The 14,760-nt window shown below is 40.2% G+C and overlaps 1 protein-coding gene across 2 annotated transcripts in view; it reads left to right on the forward strand.

Moving 5' to 3' along the window:
• The window catches only part of gfra4b (GDNF family receptor alpha 4b), a 44,762-nt gene that overhangs the window by 10,244 nt on the left and 19,758 nt on the right, over positions 1–14,760 (forward strand). The window lies entirely within an intron of this gene.

The following is a 14,760-nucleotide window of genomic DNA, read 5'->3' on the forward strand; positions in this document are numbered from 1 at the left end:
CAAATCAATGTAACAGAATGGTCAGAGCAGCAGCCATTTTTATGATATTCTGTACAAGCCGACTTCCGGCAAGTTGTGGAGGTGAGGTTTTGCAGTAACAAACGAGCAGTGGGGAAGTAACGTTACAAGGCAGAGAGCCAGCCGCTAAATGAGTCAAATTTAACAACTTAATGCTTCACCCAGACAAAGCACATTGTTATCCAGGGATGGACTGGGACCAAAAATCAGTCCACATAAGATCACAAATACCACCCGTCCTTGCGCTCGCCTGAATATGTATAACAACTCCTACTCCTTAAAACTACTAACGCCATGTAATGAGTAAGCAAGAATCAGTGGGAGTTGACACATTAAATACTTAAAAAAAGTGCCATTTATTAATACAATAAAGCGGTATACTCTTCATGAATCCCAAAACAAGGTCAACTGATTCTTGTTAACTAGCTGCTCCAACCTTTTGTAACACTGACGTTATGGCTTTTAAACTTTACTACTCTCAACTTTGACAAAGGTGGCGTTTACAAGAGACACTTGTTCCGTTCCTACCTTTCACAATAAAAGCCCTAAACATATAATCTACACTGCGTACTGTTTACCAGAGGGAAATCATTTCACTCAGAGTGTTTTGCTAAAAGGAAACTAAATAGCTTACAATAGCTTAGTGTTAGCCTGACCGTGGTGGAGTCTCCTGACATAACCCCCGTCACTCTACTCAGCAGCCGGGAAACAAGACACGACACCTCCGCTGGTCTGGAGGAGCTGCAGTATTTGTGCTCAAACTGCAGACTTTAGTTAGCCTAGCTACTGTACATCTTCACCGCTAAATGCGCTTCTCTGCTCTGATCGCTCTCTCCCGTCTGCTCACATCGCATCTCCCGTCAGTGACGCGAGCTGACAAATGCGGGGAAGTTCTGTCAGCTCGACATCGCAGTGTTTTTTGTTTTGTTTTTACTGGTTAACGGGATCTAAACATATGTTTGGCTCGGGCCCTTGGCCCTTTAGAGGCCCTGGGCAACTGCCTAGTTGCCCAAATGGTTAATCTGGCCCAGCTGATGAAGGTCCTACTACTGCTGAAAACATGGTAAACAATTTGACACATTTGGCAGCGTCTGCCTGAAGGGCCTGTTTCTTTTTTTCGCGCTGCTTCTCTGCACCTCCTTTGAGTTTCTTCTGCATGATCTCTATCACTATTTTAGCCTGGCAGATGTGCTGAAACTGCATGCAGGCAGAAATCCCAAAGAGGGTGCTGTTTAAAGATATGATTGGGCCAGTCCAGTGTCAATTAAGAAAACAACCGATGGGCCGCTGAGCTATGTGTTTCATGGGCCGTGTCTGTCAGAAAAAAAAAACCTAGCCTATGTGATATTTTTGACTAAAGTGTTTTGGGCCAGCCCAGTGTCAATTGAAAAAACAATGGGCCGCTGATCTAGGCCTACCACTTTTATGGGCCGGTTCATGGGCCGGACAAAAAATAAATAAAATAAAATAATAAATAAATAAATAAAGTGTTGGCCGTCGGCCCAAAAAGCATGTCGGCCCACCCGGAAAGTGCCCGGTATGCCAGATGGCCAGTCCACCCTTGTTGCTATCACCAGATGAGTGACAGATTTGTACGGCTCATGTTCTGTGAATGATATGGTACAGTTAGCAAGCTAACAATAGCCGACTAACAAGTCATCTACAAGCTGGCTGGCTTGCTGGTTGTGCCGCGCTTTCATGCTGCATTGGTTACAGAGAATAAGCCGAACAGCGGTCCGCTGACCCATTGCCGGTAGGTCTAACTGTCCCTCCTCCTCACTCCCCCCTGCTTCGGAGAACATCTCCCGAGCTGCGTCGGGCTGCTCTCCTCCTCTTAACACATCAATGCTTTCCTCCCAGTGAGCTGCCTGCGACACAGTTTACGGCCCTACTGTACTGTCACCATGACACCTAACAACAATCGCCATTTTGTTGTGTACCAATCAAATGACCACGGCAAACAGCTCAATGGCCTTTCTATCCATTTTTATTTCTATGGGCGTGCTCATTAATGGTACAAAAAACACACGCTAGAAGGTAGGAAAGCCAAGCAGTCAATTGCTTGTGTTATTGCTTTTGGGATATTGATCTATTGCCCCACAGTTCTCATGGTCTGCATCATAATGAGACTCAGCTTGATATCTCTTACAGCATCAGACGTTCGGTCTATAAAAGAGGAAGGAACTTTGGAGCCAGGTTGAGGAGGTGGGAGGTGGGAGGAGGTTTTGCAGAAAAAGCTGCTGCCTGAGATTACCTGCCTCAGTACTTTTGTACATGCCCTTCAAACCTGGGAGGGACACCTGTTTGGGGTTACAGAAAACAACATATGTTGATGCTGTGCATAACAAAAGGTCATGTAAAAGCTGATGTTGCTTTCTTCAAGTCATTACAAGGCCAAAAGAGAAACAAAGGTTGTTTCAGGATTAATGTCCCGCTCTAAGTATCTCTTGAATGCTGAAAAGGTTGTACAAAGGGACAAGACCGATGAATACACATTGAACTTTTTGGACTTGTAATCAGAAGCTAATCAACAGTGTATGTCTACGTCTATTTCTGAAACTAATTTAGAATTTTTTTTATGATAGTTCATGTACTGAAATTAAACTTGAGCAACCTTTTGGGAAATGACACCACTGAAGTCAGCTTGATCAGCTTGACAAGCTTTCAAGATTCAAGATTCAATACTTTATTGCCATGCAACTAAGTTGCTAGGAATTTGGTGCAGTGTGCTCCTTACAAAAAAACAAAGCATTCATAGCAGGACAGTCCATACCCGTTAAAAACACATGTAGGGCGCCTGATTAGATCACCTGGTAGAGGGGGCGCCCATATATAGAGGTTTACTTCTTGACGCAGCGGTGGCGGGTTTGACTCCAACCTGCGGCACTTTGCTGCATGTCATTCCCCCTCTCTCTCCCTTTTCAAGTCTAATCTGTCCTGTTCAAATAAAGGCATAAAAAGCCCAAAAAATAATCTTTAAAAAAACACATGTAGAAACATATTGACACCCCACCGCCCTTCCTCCCCCCCCCACAAATGCATACCATTTATCCCATAATAAAATAGATAAATGATTTAAAAAAGGAAAGTGCCAGTGCTAAAGGACACCCTACATGTCAGTACAGTCCAAGAGTTATAAGTGGTAATATTGTAACTTTTAAAAAACCCTCGTAATTACTATTCTCAGGTCATCTTGTGGGCTTTATTTCTCCTGTGAATGCATATTTATCTTTTTAGTCTAGCCATCCTTGAATCTGGACTCAGTTGGGAAGTCTGTTTTTTTTATCAAGCAGGTTAATCACATTGATGTGCCCATATACATTCATTTTATAACTTACACACCAGGAATCCTTGAACAAGCAGCTGAGGGGGTGACATACATTGCATTCAGTATAAGCTAACCTTGACAGTCTTGTTATTCAGGGACGAAGGAACGTAAGGAAAGAAATCCATGTGATTATCATACAAATGGCAATGCAGCACACAATAAAATCGAACCATGTAACCTACTGCTGGCCCGGGTACAATAGCAACTGAAATGTATTGAAAATAAGAGGTAAAATCCCTACCATTCTTCTTCTTTTGTATATTCCATCATTGTTCCTTACATTCATTAAGGATTCAAATAGGACACGCACATATGATGTGGGTCTACTCAGTGTGTGTTGGACCCACTCACATAAGACAGCTGCCACAAGTTAATCTCTGGTTGTCACCGTCAGCAGAGACTCCAGTCTGCAGTGTAGTTCCATACACTTTACTGCTAAACCATAAATTACACTGAAATACATTGAATAATTACCAAAGTTAAGTTTCTGTTTCACCTCTTTCTTTCTATATGATTGCTCCCTCTCGCCCACACCGCTCTGCTTTCTCTCTTTCTCTCTCGTTATTTCTTATCTTTCTCTCTTTTTTCCAGCAGTTGGTTAAATTACATTTAAAAGTTGATATCATTTAATTAATTTCCTTCCCTGATAGAAAGGCCAGTTCACCTAAGCAGCATCATCCCATATTGGCCAGCTGGTTCTAGAAGGTTCTTTCCCCACTCTGAATTTCCAACAATAACGCCAATGCTACTTGACAAGTAGTCTCGCTTTGCCAGACCTTCCTCCACAACACTGCGGAGGAGGGTCTGGCTAGTCCACACAGCATTGCGGAATGAGAGAAAAACAAATTGTAATGGGCGGCACCAAGCGCTGCACGAAGCCCCAGTGCTGCTGCAAAATAGCCTTGGGAAGGAACTTGTTTTGGTGGAACGTGTACGTTCAAAAGTTGTTTAAGTCGTGCAACAGAAAACTCAGATTGGACAGATAGTCTAGCTAGCTGTCTCGATTTACCCTGCAGAGATCTGAGAAGCAGTTAACTATAGGCCTCATAAATCTACTGGATTTTAGAATTCCAACACAAAGGAAGCATTAGGTAATGGAAATCCGGTCGAAAAAAAGGACACGGCGGAATTTCGTCATGGATAGAGACTACTTGACAAGCAAACATAGGAGTCTCCCGCATAATGTAACCTTCCTATGGGCTTGTGTTGTGACCGCCAGCTATTTCGGCTTTGTTTCTGACAAATCATGTTTTTTCAGAAGATGGCTCTAAATACTACAATACCCATGAGCTTCTACTGCTGTTATTATAAAGGAGAAGCCAGTTGGTGGTGAGAATAATGGGGTATGCGAAATCTAAATGCTTCTTTGTTGTAGTTGGAAACAAGGCACGGCACTGTGGTTGCCGAATAAATAAAAATAGACCCAGAATGTGAAACTGAATTCATTCGTGTTGCATATTGTGTCAGTTTTCTAGCTTTTACCCGCTGTTAGCAGCGCACATAACATACATTTAAGGTTGGATTGGATGTTTCTTACTGAAATGCACATGGGAGTTTCAAATTACGTTTTTATGTGGCGAGAGATTTTTGAACAGAGTTAGTTGTCTTTTGTACTAGTGATTCAACCCGGAGAGTTTCTTATCCATCTTCAAGTGCTCCAACTGTGAGTCACCTAACATGGAGAAAATGAATGGGACTTTTACTTCTGGAACCAGGGGCAAGCAAAATCACCCCTCCAACCTTGCAACTCTATTGAGATAGACCACTGGTCCTGGTCGCAATAGGGTATAAGAAAGAAGGGAGAGAAACTCCACAAAAAACACAGCCAAAACATTCAATAAACAGTATTGTTTGTTATGTTGAAATATGCTTTTTTCACCCCCTTTTGTTTAAATATTGGAGGCTGTATTAGACATGCCTGTATGCATTTTAGAGCAGTCCTGGAAAACTTAAAATGCATAAAAGCAGTACAGTGAAATCTGGATAACAGTCGACCATTATGATGGCAAAAACCTGGGGGAAAAAAGACCTCAGATGAAATAACTGGAACGATGCTTGGATGTTGTGTACTTGTCATATTTTGGTTTGTACAGAGCTTGTCATATTCATTTTGTCATTCTAGAAGGCTTGTTAGTCTGTCTCTGAACAGTTTTAGATTCTTCACCATTACCTATAGAAACACAGCAAACATGGTTAATGAAGTATCTTATTCAATTTTACTTGTATATGTTTGGCCCTGCAAGCTATAATCCAGGAAGTCTGTTTGACTGAGTAACTATGAATTTCAGAGCTGAAATTAATTAGGACATTGCTATGGTTTATTGCCAGTGGAAGTTAAATTAAAATGACAGAAAAAGAAAACTGTAATCATTTCATGCACATCATTGCTTTTGTTCTACAAACTGTGACAGAAATGTGTAATGGGTTTTGTCTGAATAATGGATAGCTGTTTCTGTTTAGAACAAACAGTGAACACAGGATGAAGCTGTGGAAGTTAGCGTCACAAATAGTGTTCACTAGAAGATTTGAAGAGAAACAAATGTATGTAATTTAAATTTTATATTTGGACTAATAAGGGAAGGAGAACAGAAAATGTAATAATAGTAAAAAAAAATTATAAGACATATTGTGCAATTAAAGTGCATATCAATAATGAAATAATTATCAAATAGCTTAGCAGAGCTCCGTTACAATCTTACAAGGCCACATGCTATGTTATGAATCACTTGTGACACGCTAATGAGGAGAGGCTTCACTGTGATCCTATCCTTTGTGTTTTCCCAGTATGTATTTTAAGACTGCTCAGCACTTCAGCATCTGACTGTAAATTACATCTATCACCAACAGTGATGTAAGCATAACTGACAGTCCTGAAGATGACAAATAGGTAGCAAGGTTTTAGATCCTTGAAGAATGACTTTGACATTTCCTTTGCAATCATTTTCAGAAGTCCCACTATGACAAACACACTGAAGCACTAGAAGAACGAGTTTACAAGAAATTGCTTGTTTAGCAGTGACCGGTTGTGACTTTATACTTTAGCCTGTGTTGACTGAGGGCTTATGTCCATTTTGATCTCTAGGCCATGTGTTTCGTAGCTCTTATTCCTTTGTAGCCTTTCATCTGAGGCTTTAAAACAGTGAATCACAAAGAAGCCGTGTAACTGAGCTACTGCAGATCATTGTTGTAGTCCAACAGGTCGCGCATGATTGACAGAGTCCTGTGCTCTGGAGTCTACCATAATAGGTTAACATCTGGTCTTGCTGACCCACATTTCACTTTCTGTCATCTTAATGTTGGCTCTGGGTGAATGATAATTTCCCTGCACTGATACTCTTGTATAAAGTGGTTTCATTGTATGTGTGAAGACACCAATTACAGATCATAGAGGCAAATGGAGACTGTCAAACTGAGATGTAAGGTAGTGCTGCTTTATAAAGGCCATGGAACACAGATAATTGACAGTCTAGACAATTGTTACACATTACCGGTGTAGTGTGCAATCTGGACCCATCAAATTGAAAAACACAGCAAAAGCCCTTGGATTTTTTACCTTAAAAAAACAACTAGCTATGAAAAAAGGCCATGTTCCAACTCTTTATCGCAGTGGAGGCAAGTGGAGGAAATCAGCCCTATCTCAAGATCCAAGTGTGAGCTCCTCTCACTGAGGCTGCATCTGCTGTATTACAACACAACAGACAGGTTTAAGGTTTGGAGGCATGTTGGGAGTCTGAGGACTCTGCTATTAACGAGTCTCATCAGTAAAAGTGCCCATCAATCATCGTATTGGAATGTGTGGCCCCTCCCCACTTCTGTAATCACTCTGAATGACAGCCACAGCTGGCAGGTATTATGGTCGTGCTACAACATCAGGCCTGACAGAATGTTAACACTTAATCACTTTGTTAAGGCAGCACTGCTACTGTTCTGTAAACATGTCTCTCCTATTTGCATGAGCAATGGGAAAAGGCCACTAGGCCATGGATGTATTAAGAGAACACTAGGCACACTTTTTGTTCTCCTTTACGGACATTTTGTTTTTGGTAAGTTTTTTGGCATCTACTGTAAAGTAGGGCGCAGATTCGAGATTTCATTTTATAACATCTTAGTTCTGATAGTAAGTTAGTTAAAATCGGCCTAATATTGGCTTAGGAAACATAATCGGTCATCGATTCAAATTGTCGACCAAATGGTTGGATTTTGCGACCATTTTTTGAGACAGTGCAAATACTTTTTATAACTACTCGCACATGTGCGACCTGCAAATTTGCCAACATTATTTAAAAAAAATTCATGTTGAAAAACAAGGAGGAAGTGAGCCTGCCAGAGTTGGCCAATGTGTATGAGAGGGGAAGGGTCCATGAGTGATTAGTCAACTGCGTGGGTAACGTCATCTAAACTTGTGCGTCTCGCTTTTGTGGCGTCACACTCATCTTCCGTGAAATCAACCAAGGGGAAAACGTGCACATGCACCATGTTTCCGTGAAAATCATGATGCCATAAGCAAATGGCACGTTACATTGATTTTGATTTTAAATACGCAGTTGCTGATCAAATATATAACTATTTACCTCATCAAAATAAATAGTGCTTGTGTGTTTTGAATGTCGTGAGCTCTTCCCCCTCTGGCTCTCTCATCACTCAATCTTAGTCTATCTAATCTTAGTTATGCACTTAGTTAGATACTCCCCTTTCTGTGGAAGTTTAATCACCTTCGATACAGTATGATTGTTATTTTAGTGTTAACAAAGAAGGGAAGGAGAGCCTGTATGAGGCAGAGGCAGTAATACAGCACTCTGTTAAATCTTAGAGTTGCAAGCTTTAGCTTAGGGGCAATTAAACTTCTCAAGAAAATGTGAACTTATGCAGGATTTTGCTTGGGGACGGGTTGGCTCAGTGCTTAGCACAACTAATCAAATGCTCTGGGTGTGATTTCCTCTCAGAGAACAGAGGCCTGTACTACGAAGCAAGATTTGTCGGCTTCTTAAGCCGTGTGTTGCCAATGCGCACATTGGTTTGAATTATGTTTTTATATTTTTTATTTCCTCTCATGATCGCTTACCACTGCTAGGGTTGCAATTGATAATATAATAGGCTAAAGCAACGACAGTTTATGGAAAGCAAAAGCGTAATTATGATCAGACGCCTGACTGATGAGGAAGTGATATTGATAAGCTTTGTGATTTACGCATTAACCGCGTCGGCTATTTTTGCCAGCTTTCCTTCCCGCGTTTTGCCTGTAAAACCGTGTCTGTGTTTTTCATATTTATGTAGAATCATAGTTTGCTCTTCTTATTTAAAATATGCGGCTCTGGTAGATGTTTGTGATGTGACCATGTGATTGGTCATGCTGTGCAAACACCGCCTCTTTTATGTGAACGTGCACGTTGCTGGATTGGGAAACCCTGGGTTGATTGAAATAGTTGTTAACCACTGTCGTGACACAGCTTATGCAGGACCGCGGTTGTTAGGTTAGGTGAAGCCGGGTAACTGAAATAAATCCATGGCATGTTGATCTTGATTCGTAGTACAGGCCTCAGGCGTTGTAGATTAGAAGAAGTATTTTATGAATCCCTCATTGGGGAAATTACATTACATTTTTACACTCTGTTGTTGTTACACACATAGGCCTGAAATACACTACCTTTAGACATGCATCAGTGCCAAGCACGTCTATAGGCATTTAAGGGTCCAGTGCCTTGCCCAGGAGGTGAACTCTCCAGCTACCAGTCCACACTCCATAATGTGGTCCGTGCAGAACTTGAACCGGCCACTCTCCGGTTCCCAAGCCCCACAGACGAGCTACTGCCGTCTGCCCCCCAAATACAACACAGTGAGAATTTAGTCGTCGTAAGACTGGTGAGATGAGCAATTGCAATGTTAATAAGGTTGGTGCCTGTTTATTAGGCAAGATATTATATAAGCAAGATATTGTGTTCTACACCCTATATTTTAAAAGACCCATCATTTGCTCAGTGCTGCAGACAGCCAGCACTTTCACACTAAGTTAAAGTGTTTGACATTGAGACCTAACTTGACAAGTTTTCACTTTGAGAATACAAACTGACACGCACACGCGCACACACACACACACACACACACACACACACACACACACACACACACACACACACAATAAGTATTGTCCATGAATAAACACAGCCTTCATTTTATCTGGGAAAATTAATTAAATGTAACTTTTCAGTTTGATGGAAATTGTTATGCATATCAAAAGAAAAGCTTTTATAATTACATAATTATCTTTTTCAGTGACAGTGGCAAGTTGCATATACATTTTAAAAGCCCCATGTTTGATTACGACTGGAACATAGTCTCTCCAGCAAATGACAAAGGTATACTGTAACTGGACTACTTTTAGTGGAATGTAGATATCTAAAATAATATCTTTTACCAAAACAACTTTCAACCTTATTTTTATTACATATCCACTTGAAGCCTCTATTTTCTTCCAGTTCTCCTGCAAATACAGCATACTGTTGGTATGCTGAACTGCAGGTTGCCTCCTGCTCAGTCAGTTTAAATTTCAATAAAAATTTTATATTTTTGTCGGATAACTTTGCCATCAGTAAAAAGTGATGGTTGTCTGAATTGAAATGATTAGTTGGTAGACAGAAAATATGTAGCAATTTTGATAATTTATTAATCGCTCAAGTCTTTTGCTTTTCTTTTTCTTTTAGCAAAAACGCTAAAATTAATTGGTTCAAGCCTACCTAACGTTGACGTTAGCTAGCGCTAGCTGATACTAGCGATTTCTAGTTGGCGACATATTTTGGGCTTCATTTAATAAACATAACCTGTAGTAGTACACAATTGTATGTGTATTGTTTTGATTACAATGTGCGGAATTACTTTACGTTGCCTATTTATGTCTATTTATTTCTATTTTTCACCATTAATCACCGATGTCTGTACAGCATCAACAGGGGTCGCCATTGTTGTTTATGTGTGTGTGACGTCAAAACTGTAACTGGGAGTACAATGATCTGGTACGAGTTCACGGGTAGTAAGTTACGGGTTTGACTGCTATTCCAGGGCACTTTCATGGGTAGAAGGTTGTGAAAACACGGGTTACGGGTTGCCTGGAACGCAGCAGAAGAAGAACTGTAATTACTGGTTCATAAAATATGTAAATATTAAAACACACCATTGTAGTATGCCAACTGAAAGAGTAAAAAGTAGAAGATATTTGGCTTTTTCTTGTTTTGATGTTTCAGCATGGGCAGATATCTTTACAAAAATAACCCAAAAGACTTTTTCAGATTAAGCCAGCATACTGTGGATTATTCTTAGATAACAAAGGCCTGAGTGCAGATACTGTTACCATTGTTTAGAACAAACAGTTCTGGGGATTCCCTGAGAAGAACCAGTCAGTGGGGAGCTCCACTGAGAATGACATAGAACGACAAGAACTTGTTTTCTGTTAGCATTCGCTCCGGCAACAGACATGCTGAAGTGACGTAAGCTGGCTGGTCCCTCCGCCTCACCCCACAGCGCTGCCAAACTACAGCTAAGCTACCTACCTTGTCTGTCTCTAGAGCCGTCTAGTTAGCTAGCTAGCTTCCGTCTGCTCTCCTCACAAAGAAGCAGTCTCCTAGCGGTGGGGAGTGAGGCGGTGGAGGGCCCGTTAGATCCAGCGCTGCTGTTTGGCTTGTTTTCCGTAACCAGGGTAGCATGAAAGTATGGTGGAATTAGCTGGCTAGCTAGCTAACTTGCGGACGGCTGGCTAGTTAAATAACGCTAGCTTGCTAATTCTGCCACGCTTCCATGCTACTCTGGTTTCAGAAAATGAACAGAACAAAGTTATCACTCATCTGGCAATGTACTTTCTACGCTGTGACAAGAGGGTGTGGATGAAGCATTAAGTTGTTAAATTTTACTCATGTGTTCGAACCAATCATCGGTGTACACTTATGTCTGGACCAATCACCGTTTTAGAAAATGTGTTCTTGGAATTTTTTAAAAGTTTTTCCTGCCTGAAAACACCTAATGTAATTGCTTTGTCTTACTGTCTGCATTGGTTTTCCTCAGTTGGGAGAATTTTTTGTTTTTTTATTGTCGGTTTTCAGATTTGCTACCTGGAACAATTTGTCTGCCAGTAATTATGTTTTGTATATAGGAGCAGTGTTGGGCAAGTTACTTCCAAAATGTAATACATTATAGATTACTAGTTACTGTCATTTGAGAGTAATTAGTTATATTACAATATTACTGTCTCTGAATTGTAATGCGTTACACTACTTTTGCATTACTTTTGAGTTACTCTCACCAAAATAACAGGGGAGGTTTGATTTGGCAGCTAGCTTGTGAATTTCACCACCGGATCAATAAAGTCTCCTCTTTATCCACTTTAATACATCATAGATTATTCATATTTTGTATAATTAATATAAATATGCAAAGTAACTAAAGCTATACAAAATAGAAAAGTAAAACGTATAATAGGCAAGTAGGAGAAAATGAAAATACTCAATTAAAAGTACGGCATTGTTGTAAAATGTTTGTTTATAGCACTTCAATAAGAAATTCATGTTGTTTAGGTTAAAACACTCTAAAGGAAATGTTCAATTATAGTGTGATTAAAACTCACTATTAACATTATTTACAGTACTTGATTTACAGCTGATTTGTGAAAAGGTAGCCTACACAACCTTATTTAACAGTAATTTAGTTTTACTGCGAACCGTCACAGGAAGTGCTTTTATTTTGAAGTAAGCTACACGGAAGTTGTCTGTTGTTTAGCCTACTCTTGCTAGCTTACTGAGATGCAACATGTCCGTCAAGCTCAAGTTGTTCACTTTCTTGTTTGTAAAATTGCAACATATTGAACAGTAAATGGTCACAGTAAAAGACAAGCGTTTTTGGTCGTCTTTCGAAGCCATTACACTACAGGCATAGTTACTCTCCACGGCTGATAAAAATGCAATGATATTTACGTGTAGCAAGCCTCAACATTAATTCCCGACATGTTTGTATCTGTCAACCGCTGACGTACCGTCACCTGTTGGGACATACATGCTGTCCGTACCGTCTCTGGTTCTGGTTCTGACCACGGGAACAGAAACAGGACAGCTCACTTCAACGCAGCGTAATAACTCTTGAAAATAATATCCATCTCGCAAATGTATCTGTCTCTGCAGTCATCTCAACCATCGAATACATCGACAGGAAAATAATACGGCTTTTTTTTTTTCCTGTGAAGAAATGTGTCGCGGTGTTGGTGAATTCTTAAAGAAACCAATGCACCACTAAATGCTGCGTTAAAATGCGTTGTAACTCGCGTTACTGAGATTGTAACGAGTATAATATTACCGAAATTTAATTAGTAATGCGTTATATTACTGCGTTACAGCAAAAAGGAATACATTACTGTAATTGCGTTACTTTTGTAACGCGTTACTCCCAACACTGTATAGGAGTGAGCCTCCAACATAGCCTTTGTCCTGTAGTCTTTCTTATGGCTCAACAGGAACAAATCAAGCTGTGGATTTATAGTCTGCTCATATGTGTGTTTCTATGTGTCAGCAGGTGGGTGGTTGTTGTGCCGGACTGAATTTTGGCACTTGGCCCAGGGCTTTAAGACTATTTCAGCCTGCCAGTGATATAAGCCTTGGGTGGTTCAGAAAGCTTTTAGAAACTACCTGAGGAAGAACAGTTAAAGTGCCCATATTATGAAAAAAACACTTTTTCTGGGATTTGGGGTGTTATTTTGTGTCTCTGGTGCATCCACATGCATACAAACTTTGAAAAAAACCCATCCATGCTGTTTTGAGTGAGATACGGGTTTCTGGATGTGTCTTGCCTTCAGTCTCCGGGTGAGCTGGTCAAAATCTGCACGGCTTTCTACGTAACTAGCCGAGACGAGGGGCCTAGGGGGCTAACCATTAGGTAGCTCATTCTCAATGGCAAAACACTGCTACAACACACACAAATTCACCCTAATCTACAAAATAAATTGTATAGAACTACTTACATGTCCCTGTTCTGCAGGTATTCCACACAAAGTTGGAAGTGCGCCCTCATTTAGAAGAAGTCTCCCGGCTAACCCTGCCTTGTACAGGCCGAAGTTGCAGAAACACCTAGCTAGCTCATGTAATCCTTACCTAGGATGTGCGACTGCCAACAAAGATCTTACAGAAGTTGAGAGGTCTCACTCTGTAGCTAAAACAGAGACCTGACACAGGGTGAAAAGCGGATCTGCAGCAATGTGCAGTACAACAAAAATATGGTGTTTTTTGAAAATTAAACCATGTAAACCTATTCTGGTACAATTTCAAATTACAATTATGAACCTGAAAATGAGCATAATATGGCCACTTTAAAGGCTTTTGTAGAACACACACATTGGTGGAGTATGTTGCGTCTGTTTCATTTCAGTGACAATAATGGTGTAAGGAAAACAATGGAGTGACTGAGGCTGAGATTTTCCGGCCGCCTTTTTTCAGGTTAGGTTAAACATTTACATCAAATGTTTACACCAGAGCAACAACTGTTTTTCAGGTGTCTATCAATGAAACCTGATGTTTTTGCCAGACCATTGGTTTCGGGTAAAGCTGGCCCTTCTAATGGTTCATTGTAAGCAATATTTAGCCAACCAAGATCAAGATGCATACAACTTGGTGTAAGTTCACAACTATTATTGCACAAAGCAAAGGCAAACAATGAACACATTTTTTTGTATTAGATTAATCAAATATGTTTTCACAATATCATCTATGTACATGCATACATCAGTATCCTCAAACAGTCTATAGATCATTCAATTGAGAATGGCAAAGAAGAACCTCCTGCAGCACCAAAAGCAGTGATCCTACACGTCTGTCGCAATTTACTGTACAGCACACGTAGTCTTAATTTATCCCACTTACACCTGTGAATCATTATACAGTGATCATCACCAAGCATCAAATAGACAATGATGATGATTTGATGATAATAATTTAGTTTATAGAACTCCTGTTAAAATGAGTTTACAAAGTGCTTTACAAACACAGGGAGATAAAATGATGTAAAGATGAAAAAGACAACAATAAAAGCAGTACAGTTGAGCCCACAAAAGTAATTTAAAGTTTAGAAATGTGCCTTTGGATATTACATATTACAGGTCAAACAACCTCAAAGAATAATATTGTATATTATATTTCATCACTCACTTTATTCATTTCCACTTTTCCTGATCACAGTCAGCCTGCTATAAAAACTGTATATATACATATGTACAGGGAAGAGCTCTGTATATCTAACGCATGCGCAAGATTTGCTTATTGTCACTGCAGGTTCTTTTTTTAGCCATAATAGCACTGTGACTTTACAGTTTTTCTTGATTGCTCTGACCCAGCAGTCAACTCAAACTCCACATTTTTCAAAACAGTTCACACACAGGCCTAAACAGTGGC

This window comes from Sander lucioperca, chromosome 1 (genome assembly GCF_008315115.2).
Source record: "Sander lucioperca isolate FBNREF2018 chromosome 1, SLUC_FBN_1.2, whole genome shotgun sequence".
In the NCBI taxonomy this organism is placed as follows: Eukaryota; Metazoa; Chordata; class Actinopteri; order Perciformes; family Percidae; genus Sander; species Sander lucioperca.